The sequence below is a fragment of the Euleptes europaea genome, chromosome 7 (genome assembly GCF_029931775.1).
Source record: "Euleptes europaea isolate rEulEur1 chromosome 7, rEulEur1.hap1, whole genome shotgun sequence".
Classification (NCBI taxonomy): Eukaryota; Metazoa; Chordata; class Lepidosauria; order Squamata; family Sphaerodactylidae; genus Euleptes; species Euleptes europaea.
In genome coordinates this window covers 86,871,722-86,888,068 of record NC_079318.1, presented here as the reverse complement: position 1 = coordinate 86,888,068, position 16,347 = coordinate 86,871,722, and positions in this window count along the sequence as shown.

Sequence of the window (16,347 nt, the reverse complement as noted above, 5' to 3'; positions counted from 1 at the left end):
CCAGACAGCTGCCAGAAAAACACAAAGCTGGACACCAAAAGGTAGCCTCCAGAGCAAAACACGCCTTCTTTTTTGCCTCTCATGGATCTCTAAGGCCCTTCTTCTGAACAACTCTTACAAAGTTTCCTGAATGACAGAAGGGAAGATGCCTTCCTTATGTTTTCAGGAAAGCCTTCCCCAGAGTCAGAGCCACAGCAACGAAGGCCTAAAACCACACAGTGGGCATTCGAATAGATCTGCAGGAGAGGTCAACAACAAGGAATTAATGTGAAGGCTAGAGTTGTTGCATGGGTGCCTCCACGTACAGAGGGCCTCGTCTAAACCGGGCCCCTGTGCACCTAGGAATTAAGTTTCAACATGGAACTCCAAATGCACATCTGGTCAACAGGAACTGGGGCAGACCTCTGCAAAGGATCTGGCATCCTGTCTCTAGCAGCTGCTGGTCAAATGCCTCTGGGAAGTTCTCAAGCAGCAAATAAAATTTGTTACTCCATGGCTACTGCCTCTGTATATGGAAGTTCTTGTTTTGGGTTATCATGGTTTTGTAGATACAGCCTCTATGGAATAACAGAATCTTTTCAAAGCGCCCTCAATACTAGTGGTCATTGCCATCTCTTACTAATTCTGTAAGTTTGCATTAGTACGGGATGGGGGATACTTCATTTTGTACACCTTGAATTTTCTGCCAAATGATTTCATCAGATTTCCAACACTGCATGATCTTCGGGGGCAGGGACTTGATTATGTCACTGCATAAAGCATTACGTACATTCATGGATGGCTCTCTGAAAAGCCTAACCACCACCACCACCCCAAATGAAAACAGTGCTTTTAAACACACTACGGCCCTCTTTCAGAGCTGGGGATAGAATCCCAGACTAGGCATCCCTGTGCTTCTAAACCACCTAAAGAGGAGCCTTTTTTGTAATTTAGAAGCCTGCATGTTCCTACATCATGGTCCTTACTTATTTAAAACTTTTTTAAAAAAATATTTTTGCCCTAATACACAATGGTCCCAACTGCCTATAATTAAAACAGAGAGGGAAGAGGTAAGGTTTCTCACTTGGGCACTGTCCTGAGGCACCACAGTTCCCAGAAGAAGAAAGAGAGGGGAAAACTCAGTTTGGTTCAAGCCAGGACCTCTGGCCCCCTCCTGCGGGCAAAGAGCCCAGGTCTTGCCTCATGCCCAGGCAGCCTTGTTTGTGCTGGCAGCGAAGGGAAAGTGGCCGTTAGGAGGAAACGGCTCCCGCCTCAGACATTCCTGACACCACTGCAAGCCGCAGAGCATGGGGCCCGGAATAGCCGAGCAACAAGGACTTTTGACCTGAGGGGGAAGAGAAGAGTGTGCCTATCCAAGATCCCTTCACACCGATGCAGTAACCCTTTAAAAACCATTTCAGAACCAAGGAGGTTCCTGAATGGGTGAAAGGGTCTTCCTTTTCAATGCATGCTAATGGGTGAATTGGTAGGGTTGACTTGCCATGTGGTGGCTGGAGATCTACCACTATTACAACTGACCTCCAGGTGAGATTGGTTCCCCTGGAGAAATGGCCACTTTGGCCATTGGACTCTATGGCATTGAAGTCTCTCCTCTCCCCAAACCCCACCCTCCTCAGGCTCCACCCCCAAAATCTCCAGGTAATTCCCAATCCGGAGCTGGCAACCCTATGAATTGGAGGCCTTAAAATCAAGAAATCTGGATTACCGATTGTGATCAAGGAACTAAAGAGTGGCAGTTGTTCCATATAACCTAACACTGATTGTTAATTTATGTACACTGGGTGGGTGTACGTATTGCTTGTGGGTAGGGTTGCCAGCTCCACAGGTGGGGAAATACCTGGAGATTTTGGGGTGGAACCTGAGGTGGGTGGAGTTTCAGCAGGGGAGGGGAGGGTTGCCAGCTCTGGGTTGGGAAATACCTGGAGATTTTTGGGGCAGAGCCTGAGGATGGTGGCGTTTGGAGACGGGAGGGACTTCAGTACCTCAGAGTCCAATTGCCAAAGCGGCCATTTTCTCCAGGGGAACTGATCTCTATCGGCTGGAAATCAGTTGTAACAGCAGGAGATCTCCAGCTACTACCTGGAGGTTGGCAACCCTAGGGAAGGGATTTCAGTGGGGTATAATGCATAGAGTTCACCTTCCAAAGCAGGCTTTTTCTCCAGGTGAACTGATCTCTGTCACCTGGAGACCAGTTGTAATAGAAGGAGATCTCCAGTTACCACCTGGAGGTTGGCAACCCTACTTGTGGGTGGTAGGGATTCTAATCTAGGTTTGTTTGGGGGCCGCGCCAGTTGCTTTCTGCAAACTATGCAAAACTTAATTATTCAGGAGGGCTTTGTTTTTACACAGGTAGTCAGGCTGTACTGTAACAAAATGTTCAGAAAGATGCTTTGGTAAAGGCATGGGGACTGCAGACTATGCTGCTGTGTATAGTACATATCGACCCTTTCTGTAAGTATTCTTTTACTATGTTATTTCTGCATATTTTAATATGTCCTGTTTAAATGCTTGAATGAAGGCCAAGGGTCTTGATTGGCTCAGGGGGGGTAAGTAGGGTTGCCATGTTAGGGTTGGTAAATTCCTGGAGATTTGGGGGTATGGAGACCGGGGATGGTGGGGTTTGGGAAGAGACCTCAAGATGCCATAGAGTCCACCCTCCAAAGCAGCCATTTTCTCCAGGGGAACTGATATCTGTAGTCTGGAGATCAGTTGTAACTCCAGGAGATCTCCAGGTGCCAGCTGGAGCATGGCAACCTTATAAGGGAGAATCTGGCACCAGGGAATGCATCAACAGCAATAGGAAGATAATGGGTAAAGATCTGCACCCCCTGTAGGGTTGTCCTCTTTGCTACTGGCGGGAGGTTTTTGGGGCGGAGCCTGAGGAGGGTGGGGTTTGAGGAGGGGAGGGACTTCAGTGCCATAGAGTCCAATTTTCAAAGCGGCCATTTTCTCCAGGTGAACTGATCTCTATTGGCTGGAGATCAGTTGTGATAGCAGGAGATCTCCAGCTAGTACCTGGAGGCTGGCAACCCTAACCCCCAGTCTTTCCACTTGGAAGAAAGAAAACTTTTTCACATGCACATTTTAGTTTATAAAAGCATATGTATAACTCACGGCCTATTATGCAGCCATCCAAAAGGGGGGGGGGGAGAAAAGGAAAAGGTACCAAAATAGCTGGAAATTACACAAAGAAAACACAGCAAGCTGGCAATCTTGACTGCAACAAAGCTGACCAAAATATTCCAGGTCTGAGCCAACCACAACCTTACTGGGGCTGTTTTCCCCCCCATGACGAAACCACAGGGCACAGCTGCCATCCCCTCACCCACCCACCAAACTGGGAAGTGGGTGATACAGAAGGCCTCCATCCAACATACAGAGGATGTGAGGATTTAAGAGGCCTAGAGCTAAGTGCCTAGTACACAAAACAAAAAATCTTGGGAAGAAGGGCCCAAGGGTGGGTTTTGCCTTCCTCCTCTGCGCCAAGAGGCACAGAAACTGGACAGAAGTTGGGACCAAATAATACCGTCCCCGCTACCCCCCGCTACCCCTGAACAGACTCTGCTTTGTCTGGTCCCCCCTCCTTTACATGCACATCCAGGGAGGCACAACAACAACAAAAAATGGAACAAAAAGGCATTTTTCAGTGACCTTTTCAATTCATGCCCTCTCACACTCCAGCTCAGCTAATTCCGTCAGCAAAGGAGATCACCGGAATGCGCAACTGGACAGCCTGCTTGCTATCCAGACGTCAGAGTGGTCCAAAAATACGTTTTTGACTTGGGACGTCAAGAGTCCCTCAGTTCAAATGCTCATTTTCAGCTATGTATTACCCAGAACAGTCTTACCCAATGTCTGGTACATTTTTATTTTGCACTTCATCCAAGGAGTTCAGGGCAGCAAAGATGGGGGCTCCCCTAGATCATCCAGTGACATCCCTGTCTGTGTGAGGACTTGAACCCAGATCTCCCAGATCCTAGGCCAATACTCCAACCACTATAGTACACTGTACATCTCTCCCTCCCCCCCTCCCTGGCCAAAAAACTCTTTGCAGGGTGCACGAGGCGGCTGCCGCCTAGCGAGCCGGCCCTCCAGCCCCCTTCCCTTTCTCCCTCGGTGCCTTCCATGGGCAAAAACCCTTTTCCTGGGTTGCAAGGCAGCTGCCCTGCAGCCCCCTTTCCCCTCTCCCTCCAAAATCCCTTTCCTGGGCGCGAAAGGTGGCAGCGCGCTGGCCCAGAAGCCTCATTCCCCCCCCCCCGCCAGAAGCCCCTTTCCTCAGCTTGCGAGGCTGCAGCTGCCTCATATGCTGGCCCAGAAGCCCCCTTCCCCACCAAAAAACCCTTTCCTTGGCGCACGAGGTGGCTGCCGCCCTACTCACCAGCCCAGAAGCCCCCTTCCTTCCCTGGCCAGAAAGCTCTTCTTTCCTTCCTTCCTTTCCTTTCCCTCCCTCCGTCCCTCCCTGAAAACTTTCCTGATTCCAGCAAATGCCTGCTAGGTCTCTCCAGGACTTCCTCAAGAATGGAGAATACAGCCCTCCCACAACTGGTAGACTGCCTCTGAATGTGAAGGTACCACTATGGATGTCTGGTTCCCAGCTATATTAAGTCTAATGCAGTTTTTGTTCTAATGCAGTTTTTGCAGGCAGCGTGGAGCAGTTCAAAGGCCCTGCCCCCTTCCCTGGACTCCCCGCTGCCCAGCTGGGAGTCCAGGGAAGTTGTTTTTTCTAAACTAAAACCTCAGTATTCAGGTTAAATTGCCGTGTTGGCACTTTGCAATAAATAAGTGGGTTTTGGGTTGCAGTTTGGGCACTCGGTCTCTAAAAGGTTCGCCATCACTGCTATAGACTTTGCTCTCTGAAGCTTACATTTTCTCCAGGGGAACTGATCTCTGTAGTTTAGAAATCTAATTCTGAGGGAACCCAGGTCCCTCCTGGAGGTTGGCAACCCTAAGCGTTATTAAGCATCAGCCTATTTTGCAGGGTTGTTGTAAGGACTGCCAAGACAACATATATGAGTACATAGAAGGAAATTATTCTAGGATTATTCTCGGAATTCACCCACGCTTCTATGCAATGACTCACACACCTAATTCCCTATTTCTCCCCTCACCTCCACCCCTTACATGATGTCTGCACCTCCTTGCTAACCTTCTTAACTCCTGACAATGCCTGGGGGGGCTTAAACACCTCAACTTGCCTGCTCCACACCCAAAACCAAGAAAGGATTTGAATCGGCCAATCACGGCTCTCCCTAGAGATTGGGAGGGGGCAGACTCAAACACCATGGCATCCTTTGACTCCATCTTGCGTCTCGTAGTTTCCATAGGAAATATCCACACTCCCCCCCACGACTAAACACGTTAGGTGACATTTTTAGGCAAGGTGTTCATCGTAAGAACGAACCCTTTGGGACTGGCGCTTCCCAGGCCTCTCCCTAGCTGTAAAGTGAATGCAACGGAAGTGGAGTCAGGTTGAGTGTTGGCAGCTCTCCAATATTGTTAAAAGTTCATGAGAGGGTATTTCCCACCCACCCCTTCCAGTCTCCAAAGCATCTCAGTACTTTAGAACAGAATGCTGTTAATTGCTATACATTCAATCCCTACACTTCTCAGCACTGTAAACATCCCAATCCTTACTTCAAGCACTGCTGATTACCACCCCCCCCCCAACTTAGTTTTAAAATTCACATGCAGTATCTTTGCCTCTGGAAGTTTGGGTTAGGCTTGACTGGGGTTTTCCCACGTGTGGTTCAGTGAATTCCGGCTGCTAGGCTGCAAATGAGGAGGAGGAGAAGGGGGCCAAGATGCCCACAATTTCCCTCGGTACACATACAACACAGCTGGGAGTAGGTGGGCATCCTGGGTGAAGATATGGGTCCAGGGACTTAACTAAATTTGTCTCCATTTTCTTTTTTTAACTGGAACATTTCAAAAGGAGTCCAAGGGTGGGGATACAGCAGGGTAAGGCCCCAAAAGAGAATGTGCCTTTTTTCTCTCTCAAAAGGCCGCTGGGCCTTTGCAGTACGCAAAGGAGATTTGGTCCATTCTAACTCAAATTCTGAGGTCTTGCTTGTGCCCTTTGTGACCTGATACTACACTCTGGAGAACTTCCCATAGACTCCTCCACAGTGTATGGAGGCTCTAAGGCAGGGATGAGGGAGGGGCTGTGGCTCAGTGGCAGAGCATCTGCTTGGCATGTAGAAGGTCCCAGGTTCAATCCCCGGCTTCTCCTGTTGAGACTAGGCAAGTAGGTGATGTGAAAGACTGGAGACCCTGGAGAGCCACTGCCGGTCTGAGTAGACAATGCTGACTTTGATGGATTCAGTAGAAGGCAGCTTCCATGTGTTCCATGTGGGGTTGACAAGCCTCAAAGACCTGATTCTGGCTCAATTATCAAATTCTTCTTTTAATTATTCTTGTTTTTGGGTGCTTCCACATGGTAAAGAATGCATGTTAGTGATGGGACTCCCAATGTTAGACTGCGGGGAAAACGATGCCTGTGAGGGGGCTGGTGGTGGAGAAACGGCACTGATGTGAGGAGGAAAATGCGCGGCATTACTTTCAAATGGCGTGCTAACGTGCTTAGATAAAGTTCCTTTAAAAAACGGTCTAGTAGGATTTGGAAAGAGTGTATGTACCCCTTTAAACCCCAGGATAGGGGAAACCTGGAAACAGGACAGTTACAGCATGAAACTCCCCCACAAAAACACTCCAGTTTGGAAGTCAAGGAGAAAATTCTCCACGTAGAAGGAACTGTTAAGTCCCCGTGGGAAGGATTCACGAGATCAGAGATGGAGTTCAGCAACACAGCTTTATTTGATTTCAGCACAGAACTGTTTAACACACTGAACTGGCCCTTCTTATGTGCCCCCCTGGCCACCTGCGGCCACTCCCCCCCCGATCCGTGATGGGGGGGAATGCCCTCTCGGTGACCAATGGAACATGCTGGCTTAGGGCCAATAGGGTCCGTTTGCTTAACCAATAGGGCAAGCAGGGTTTAGGATCCTTTGTGCAGAACTCAAGCTCCCAAGTCTCCCCTTTGCTTACTACCCCACTATATACATACACAACAGGAACCTTGGTTTTTTTACCTCTTATTGTATCTCTTTGTCTCCCCATAAACCTCTTACCATGGAAGGGTAGGATAGAAATATTTGAAATACACACAAACTAACACAATTATTTTGTCCATGCTTCATGAGCGGTAGGCTACTTATTAGTGTTTAAAGGGGTACTGTTCCTTTCTTTCAAGGCACGTTAACATGAAAACCCACAATCCAAATCCAGGCTCGTAACTTTGAGGAAAGAGTCAGGAGGTAGTAAAACGATTCTGGATTTTTGCTAATCCAGAATAACGAATGTGATTTTGCAAACTGTGCTCAACAGAGTAGGCCGAAAAGAAGTAGGCTACAGGGTGAAGAACGATGCTATCAGGAGGCTAAGCCCCTTAGATTTCACAACTCTGCTTGCAAGACACCAACATGTGAGTCAACTGTCCTTGATGATCAAACTTGGGTTTTTCCACCGTCCCCATCCTCTTTCCTTCTGAAATTGCTCGTTTGTCTGAAATATGGCTATGAGAAAGAGCGAGGGATTCAAAATCAGTGACTCAAAGTCCCAGAAATGGAAATAAGCAGAAACAACAAACACCAGTGTGACAGCCAAACACACTTCCTCTTTTCCGAGCAGCAAACTGGAAAAGAACCGAAGCGCTTCACACAAAACCTTTGAACCCAAAGCCGGAGCCCATCTTTGAGCCCGTCAGGTGACAAAACCACTTGAGACAGCACACAACCAACGTTGCGTCTGCAGACGAGCTCAAAACTAGAACTCTCGCCTCATCGCATCAGCAAAAGATGTGTCAGTTTTGATACTCTGGTTAGGCTGGATAATGCTAATCATACCTACTATCATTTTTATATCCGAAGCACTTCCCTTGAGTTATTTTCATAACCTTTTCAATGTGCTAGTAAGGTAAGCTTTCATTATTGTCTCCACATGGCAGGCAAGGGGAGGGGGATGAGCTGAGAGAACAGTGGCTAAAGCCATGTTGTGAGGCAATGTCTGCGGTGAAATTCAAATCCAAGACCTTCCGGAGTACAAGTCCTTCTTTGAGCTACACCAAAACATTTCAGTTTTTTTTTTTTTTTTTTTAAGAAGAAGCTTTCTGTCTTCAGAAACCCCATTTGTATATTTAGTTTTCTGTCACAGAATCAAGGAATGTTGCAAAGGGTTCTGGGGAAACGTTCACATTCATGTCAGGATTACTCGGCCTCACTCTTGCTTCATATGAGTGGAGAGCACACCCTAGACATGCACGACGCTCCTCCGTGACTGAGCGTTTCAGAGGAAGTCGCGATGGACTGTAGGCAAGACATATGTCAGGGAATCTTATCTGCAAACACTAATCTCACTGCTGAACTTCGGAGGAACGGCTGGGCTGCCTGAAGGACCCAGTCAGCAAACCACTGATCTAAATTTAAAGCACATCTGCAAGACCTCTTTAATGCATCTGAACTGGCCCTTCTAAACCTGCTGCATTCATAATTTGGCTAAAGAGTGGTTAAAGAGAAATGATTCAAATCTTTGCTGGGCCCTGACTGGGTAGTCCTGGACAAGACTTACCTCTTGGGGTTGTTGTGTGGGATAAACCCCTGTCAGTGGGCTGTAGCTCCTTGGAGGAAGGGCAGAGCACAAATTTGATAAACTGAGTAAATTTCCATAGTAAAATGGAAATAAAAAGCAGCCCTACATCACAGGGTTGTTGTGAGACCGGAAAAGAAAGAGAAACAATGGCCCACTGACAGGCAGGAAGGGAAACAAAAGCAGAACTTGATCAAGGGCCAAATGTGCAAAGGCAAAGAATTTGGGAGCTCCTGCCCCACATCTGCATTAGTCACACCCTGGCGTATTGACTTTGGCTTCAGATGTAATATTTGGCTTCCACTAAGCCTCAGGAAAGATAAGAACTCTGGGCGTGAATGTTTGCATGCAAAACCTATCCCAAGGAAGGAACAAGACCCTGACGTATCTTTGTCCAAAAAGGGATGGAGAACAGACACAGTGGGTATTGCACTAATAAATCTGGATTACCTTTTAGCTAAAAAACTGGGGGCTTCACATCTGTAAAACAGGGGAAGTTATAATTCTGCCTCTTGCTGCTCGATAAAGAGCAAAAAGAGTGGGGAGACAGGGATTTGGAGGGATTTTGGAGCACTACGGAAACCGAAGTTCCAGAGAGAGACAGACAGAGACAGACAAAGAGAGAACAAACCACAATTGATCTGGTAGATTGTCACCAGTGAAAATCTTACCCCTAGTATGTCAGCTGTGTGAAACAGGAAATGGAAAGTTTCTCACTGTGCACATGCAGTGTGCTAATTGTCCCACACACAGCTCTGCACCACACACAGGTTGCACGCTAACCGCCTGTATGGAAATTCTTGTACAAACATAACTGAAATACATACTCCAGGCAAATACACAAATGCTCTCCTACTCTGCTAATGGTCCATGAGCATGCAACTGTCCTGTTTCACCCAAAGGTGAGCACTCATGCGCATGCAGTGCTTCTCTCCTCCTCTGTAACCATGAACCATACACTACCCATGTGCCTTTCTGTATTATACCATAACACTCCTTAACCACACCAACAAGGGCAGCCGCTCTAAGCAGCAAAGCACCCCCTGGATCCCCGCAAACTCACACACTACACATCCCAGGCTTGTAAATTCAATAATAATACAAATATACAAGGTACTCCTTCCTCTCTCCCTTCCTTCCACTCCCTACTCAAAACCCACGTGGCCTTTTTCCACGTGGCCTTTGGCTTAACCCTTCATCCACACCACAACCAGGTTCTTGTGCGTGTGCCTTAAGAGCCGTCAAGTCGCTTCCAACTCATGGCGACCCTATGAATCAACGTCCTCCAAAATGTTCTATCCTCAACAGCCTTGCTCAGATCTTGCAAACTGGGGGCTGCGGCTACCTTTAGGGAGTCAGTCCATCTCTTGTTGGGTCTTCCTCTTTTCCTGCTGCCTCCAACTTTTCCTAGCATGATTGTCTTTTCCAGTGACTCTTCTCATAATGTGACCAAAGTACAATAGCCTCAGTTTAGTCATTTTAGCATCTAGAGTCAGACATAAGCTGTATTTGCTAGCACCTTTAACTCCCCCCTAGCCTTGCCTCTCAGCTGTTTCAATTTTAGACTGTAAGTTCCTCGGGAACACGTACCTCCAATAATGTGCGTAAAGTGCCGTCAAGTCGCAGCCAACTTATTGCAACCCAGTAGGGTTTTCAAGGCAAGAGCCGAACAGAGGTGGTTTTTGCCATTGCCTGCTTCTGCATTGCGACCCTCGACTTCCCTGGTGGTCTCCCATCCAAGTACTGACCAAGGCTGACCCTGCTTAGCTTCTGAGATCTGACAATATCAGGCTAGCCTGGGCCAGGGCAGGGCGCTGCTTACCCGTGGTGTAAAGTGCAGTCAAGTCGCAGCCAATTTAGGGCGACTCGAATAACAACTTTGGAGTAAACATGTAAACAGGATCAGGCCATGGCTTGGGATTTTTAAACCAGGGCAGCTGTTATCTCCATTTTCTATTTTAGACTGTAAGTTCCTCGGGGACAGCGACTGGTCCATTTTCGCCTCTGCAACAACACACCCCATACCTCCAATAATGTGTGCAAAGCGCCCTCAAGTCGCAGCCGACTTATGGCAATTTAATGGCATTGCAAAGCTGGACTTCCTTCTGAGATCTGACAAGATCAGGCTAGCCTGGGCCACCCAGGGCAGGGCGCTGTTTACTGGTGGTGTAAAGTGCTGTCAACTCACAGCCAACTTGCAGCGACTCGAATAATACGAGGCCTTTTATGCAGGGGAGGTTTCGGCTTGGATCTGCTGCTCTCTAGATGCGCGTGTTCCCCCAAACCCGAATCCCCAAAACTCCGCATGGGGGCTTATTTTTGAGTTCTGAGAATTCGGATGGGGAAACACGTGCATCTAAAGAGTGACAGATTCAAGGCAAAGCCTCCCCTGCATAAAGAGTAAACCTCGGGGTAGACATGTACCCAGGGTCAGGCCGTGGCTCGGGGGTTTTAAGCCAGGGCAGCCCGACGTCGACCGGGACAGCCTGGCTGCGTCGCAACGGGACCGCCTCCCGACTCCGTCCGCACCGGATTGCGCAGCCCGGATTGCACCCCGGGATTCGTCGCCCCGCGTCTCTCCAGCGCCCCCCTGCGCCAGGGGAGGGGAAGGGGGCCTCTCTGCGCCCCCGAACCTAGTTTAGCCGCGGGGTGGGGAGGAGACAGACCAGCCGGTCCGGGGTGGGCAAAACAAACTACGTGGGACGGAGCTCACCGTCGGCGCTGCGCTGCGGGGAGCCGTCCATGGTGGCCGGGGGGCGGCGGCGCGCCTCGCTCCCATGCGCTCCTGCCGCCGGTCGGGCTTCCCTCGGCTCCTCCAGGCTGCCGGGCAGGGGATGGAGAGGGCGGCAAGGTCCCGGGGCTCTGGCGGGAGGAGGCGGCAGCGCCCGCCCCGTCCAGACCGCGCTGCTGGGGCCGGGCTCCCCCCACCCCCAGGAAGCAGGAGCGCCGTATGTCATTTCCCTTGCAAAAAAAAAAAAACCCATCTCGGTATTGCATCGCGTTGCGCTCGCTCCTCGCTCGGGTGTTTCCCTCTCTTCATTCTCGGTGGGTCGCCGTGTTAGTCTGTCTGCAGCAGTAGAAAAGAGCAAGAGTCCAGGAGCACCTTCAAGACTAGCAACAACATTTTCTGGCAGGGGATGAGCTTTCGTCAGCCACAGCTCACTTCTTCTTATCTGATGCTGTTCGCTTACTTTAAAAAGGAAATTCCCAGTGGGTCGCCGTGTTAGTCTGTCTGCAGTAGTAGAAAAGGGCAAGAGTCCAGGAGCACCTTAACGACTAACAAAAATATTTTCTGGCAGGGGATGAGCTTTCGCGATTGGAAAGAGAAACTGCTGAATTACAGTTGCTGTTCAAACGAAAGACAATGCATTTACCTGGGCTGAATAAAGACCTTGCATTCATGGCTCATTACCAATGCTGATTTCTCCACACCCGTCTCTCCCCTGGACATCACAGACTCTTCTGCATACCACACCTAATCCCATCACTCCTGCTATTCACATTACATACTGTTAACATTTACATACTAATGCTTGTCTGAATTCACTCTCCTCTACTTAAAGACAGATGGATTCACTTTCTAGCTGTATCTGAAGAAGTGAGCTGTGGCTCACGAAAGCTCATACCCTGCCAGAAAATATTTGTGTTAGTCTTTAAGGTGCTACTGGACTCTTGCTCTTTTCTCTCTTTAAGTTCTCCAACCCCCGGGGCCTGGCCCAAAATAGAAAACCGGGGCGGAGGGGTGTGTGTGGAGAACTTTGGGGGCCAAAGGAGGCAGGAGATGCAAGTTCAGTGGGAAGCTTCCCAGTTGCAGTCGCGTGGTGTGTGTGTGTGCGGGGGGGTGGTGCTGCTGGGAGGATTGGAAGGAGGTCAGCGCCTGGCTTCTTGGGCTTCGGAGAGGTGCCGGGGCTCTTCTGCCTAATAACGTCGAACCACTTCACTTGCACGCTCGCAGCAATCCTTGCTACAGCCCTGCAAGGTAGGAGGCTTTATTCCCACTTGGCAAGGCAGGGGCCGAGGGGCCGGTAGCATACCTGCCAACGGCGGGTTGGGAAATCCCTGGAGGGTTTTTTTGGGGGGTGGAGTCTGGAGGGACCTCAGCGGGGTATAATCCCATAGAGTCCCCCCCTTCCAGAGCAGCCATTTTCTCCAATGGAACTGACCTTTGCGGTCTGGAGATCAGCTGTAATTACCAGGAGATCTCCAGACCCAGCTGGAGGTTGGCGACCTTACCTAAGAGCCCCCACTAGTGAATGTGTAGCTTGGCTGCAGACTGAAGCTGGATTCCTTGCATTCTGTTCCAACCTTGTTTTTCTTAAATGCTTGAGGCACAATATTTCTGTGATCACTCCAACAGTCCTGTAAGGCAGGCCAATATTATTATCTCTGCAGAAGGAGTTGGGGGCTCCTAGTGCTGTAAAGAAAAGTTCAGTTCTGCACCTTTAGCTAGCATAAAGCAATAAAAATAAAACCGGGCATTTACGTATTGTATTTCCAATGTTCAAAGCGCATCACAGACATCTCAGAAATCTTCATAACAACCCTGTAAAGTAGGTCAGGGTTATTATCCTCTTCTTGCAGATGCAGGGTTGAACACACAGGGAGAGCAGGGCTTGCCAAAAGCCATCCAAACAAGCTCATGACGACCATGCAGATGGAACTAGGGATTTCCTGCTTCCTTTAGCCACAAGGCCTTGGACCTGAAATTGCTTCAGCTCTAATCCCAGTGTTTGGGGTGGGGAAGGGCACTTTGCACATGCTCAGAAGCACTGCCTGTGACTTCAGAACTCAGCCCTGCCAGTGAAAATGAACCCTGGGGTTGCCCCTTGAGTCCAGTTTCTTTCAACAGCAATTCTGTGTTACCTACAGGGGGTGGGGTTTGAAGGCTGGAATTATCGGACCCGTTCTCTTGTTGAAGCCCTGCTTCCTCTGTTACGGTTGAGCTGGGGAAAGAATTTTTGCAGGCCTAGAGCCAGAACCCATGAGTAGTGGTCTCCTTCATCACCCCCGATAACATAAAACCCAAGTATCCACGCTCCTGAAGGTAAATGCTCCAGAAAGGCCTTGCAAATAACTACTTCCTTTCTCCTGTAAATCAGGATTCATTGCCACTTACCCTCTCCATTAACTCCTCATAAAACAGATCACTAGTCATAATTCACATCTTTTCACTCCTTTGCTAACTACTAGAATATCATGAATGGTTTTTTTTCTCCTACTCCCGTCTCATTAGAACTCACAATCACTTCATTAAATTGGCCAGCAAGTTAGGTCCAGGAGAGACCAGAAAAAACTTCCTGCCATAATTCCCTCTGTCTCCCTCTATCAGTGTCTTCTTCCAGCAAGGGAGGACTTTTTTGTTTTGTTTGGCATGCTCCCAATAACTGTTACTGGCCCTCCTCCCTGATTTTGGTGCTGTAGGTTTACATGTTTTTATTGCATTATTTTATATCTTATGCTGTTTTAATGTTCAGATGTTTTTATGATCACTGACCTGGGGACCCTAATTGAGTGGAAAGGCTGCACAAAAATATTTGGTAAATAAGTTACTACATTTGCTAACGCAGGATCTTCTGATGGTCCCCGGGTAGTCATTGGATAGGTCTTATCAACAAGCTTTAGCCATGAGAGCTAAATGGAACCCCCATGTCCAGGAGCAGTCTACTTTTGAATACCAGGTGCTGAGGACAAGCAACAGGGCAAGGCCCTGCTGACGGGCTTTCCCGGAGCACCTGGTTGGCCACTGTAGAAAAACAGGATGCTGGACTAGATGGACCCTTGGCCCTTTCCAGCAGGGCTCTCGTATTCGGAACAAAGACGAGAAGTCTTGGCCTCCTTTCCCCAGCTACTTTCTCTTGGATGGGGAACACAGAATTTAGCAATCCTGAATTCCCCAGCGGGTACCAAAGGAGGAAGTCTGTGGAACATTTCATTCTGATAAGCTGCTTCTGTTGGCTTCTGGCCCTGTCAGTGATTGCCAGCAGCTTTGGAAGCTGGGAAATTAACAGGACGATCCTGTGCTGAATTACTGTAGTACAGGCCTATTAAAAATCAGTGGGTTTCAGCCAGAGTAACTCTGGCTCTAAGATTAGAATGCAGAATTGGCAAGGGATTCCCTCCCATCCCAAAGCAAGCACAGATTTAAAAATTCCTACTATCACACAGCAAGACTTTGACCACATTTAATTCTAGTCTGTTTCTATTCTGCCCCATGTTAGAGATTTAGATGAGATCAAAAGGTGTGGGGGGTTATTTCATTGCTTTATTGTACCCAAAAAAAATCACCCCACCTCTCAGCCCTCGTAAGGAACCCAAAGGCAGCTAACAAATTAAAACATACGTAATAAAATCTCATCTTAAAAGCCATTAAAAGCAACCAACGAACACATAATTAAAACAATGAAAGCCAGAGCTAAACTAAATACAAGAACATAAAAGCCTGGTCTTGGCTGGGGAGGGCAGGCTAGAAATTTGAGAAAATAAATAAAAGCAACAATTAAAATATTGGGGAGGAAGGAAGGGGATTGCTGCAGGAATTCCAAACAAAACGAAAAAGTCTGGTTCGAGAAGCGAACAGTGCGTTCCCAAACAACACCCTTCTAAATCCATTGAAACCAAAGGGTTTTAGAAAGGTGTAACTCTAGTTAGGATTACACTATAAACAAGGGAAGAAACCTTTTTCATTCCAGGGGATGTTTGTGTGTGTATGGGAGGGGGCAGTGGCAGACTGGGTCTAAAAATATTGGTTGCCAGGAGACAAAGGGGACCCACCCGCCACTATAAGGCTATCATTTAATTTTTACAAGAAATAAATAAAATTTTCAAAAAAATACATAAGTGGAAAAAAGGTACAATTAAAATTGTAGTTGCATACAGAAATAGTATTGGAACTTCTGTTATATTTTCAAGCTACTGAAAAGTCATTAACATTTTAAACATATTGTCCAATGTTTAAGGGGCCCAGCTTCATCAGGGGCCCACAGGGCCTACTTGCCATCGGGCAAGCTGACACCCTGGCCAGTCTGCCACTGGGAGGGGGGGTGTTGTTGTGCCAGGCAGTCACAGCAAAGCATCTTGTGGCACCTATGAAAATAATAGACTGCTTCACCAGCTTCTGTGCCTCCAGGTGCCCTGGGATTAGGGTCGCCAGGTCCCTCTTCACCACTAGCAGGAGGTTTTTGGGGTGGAGCCTGAGGAGGGCAGAATTTGGGGAGGGGAGGGACTTCAATGCCATTGAGTCCATTGGCCAAAGCAGCCATTCTCTCCAGGGGAACTGACCTCTATTGGCTGGAGATCAGTTGTAATAGCGGAAGATCTCCAGCTACTACCTGGAGGTTCAACCAAGGAAAAAAACACTAGTGCTGTATCACAAAGTATAAGGAAAAAAACAGCACACGGGCTCACTGTGTTGTAACACACTGTGTTATAATAAATATTTGCAACGAACAATTCTCGTTGTATTTTTTTTACATATATTTACATTAATCAAGAACGATATGCAAGCAAAGTGCATCATACATATAAAAGGCTCTTATGTAACTGAAAGTGAAAGAGACCAAGATATATTAAGCTCCCAAAGGATGTTGAAAATGAACGCTGGGATGAGACGCCAAAGCAAGAGCGATAACGTCACTGTGTGATCAATGAAGAGCGTCCTACTTCACAGCAATAGCCCGAGGGCTGATAGAAGTCTTCACCCCGTAAAAC